This window comes from Fukomys damarensis, unplaced genomic scaffold, assembly GCF_012274545.1.
Source record: "Fukomys damarensis isolate Sample0158 unplaced genomic scaffold, DMR_v1.0_HiC HiC_scaffold_30, whole genome shotgun sequence".
In the NCBI taxonomy this organism is placed as follows: domain Eukaryota; kingdom Metazoa; phylum Chordata; class Mammalia; order Rodentia; family Bathyergidae; genus Fukomys; species Fukomys damarensis.
This window is the reverse complement of record NW_022900942.1, coordinates 59,323,104-59,323,519: the sequence shown is the minus strand read 5'-3', so window position 1 is coordinate 59,323,519 and position 416 is coordinate 59,323,104. Positions and strand designations below refer to the sequence as shown.

Here is a 416-nt window from a genome sequence, read left to right as displayed (position 1 = left end):
TTGCCAGCCCTGAGCTGTGGCACTTGGAATAATCCTGGTTTCCGGAGAACAGACTACTGTAATGATAATCCAGGAAGTAAATTGCCCTTTGAAAAGCAAGGAAGAAACCAATCGACTAAGTATTTATTTATATTCAATGCTCCAGGGCTTCTCTTTCCAGCTTTGAAGAGTTCCTGGCAAGCGCCTTTTGAAGTCATTAATCCTAGGGGTGAATCTAAATGTCTTGCAGGCCACTCCTGGCCCCGTGTGGGATGGAGCCTGGCACACTTGTTTATAACCTCGGCTTCCAGAAGCCTGCACTGGGGAGTGGGGTCTGGCGGTGGGAGAAGGACAGCGGGGCTGTGTGAGCTCCAGAGTGGGGTGGGGTGGTTTTCTCATCTGAGGAGCTGGGCACCGCCCCTCGGACTCCTGGCACC

General features: G+C 52.4%; 1 protein-coding gene across 3 annotated transcripts in view; it reads left to right on the top strand.

Annotated features, from left to right (window-relative positions):
* The window catches only part of LOC104872501, a 7,901-nt gene that overhangs the window by 4,519 nt on the left and 2,966 nt on the right, over positions 1–416 (top strand). The window lies entirely within an intron of this gene.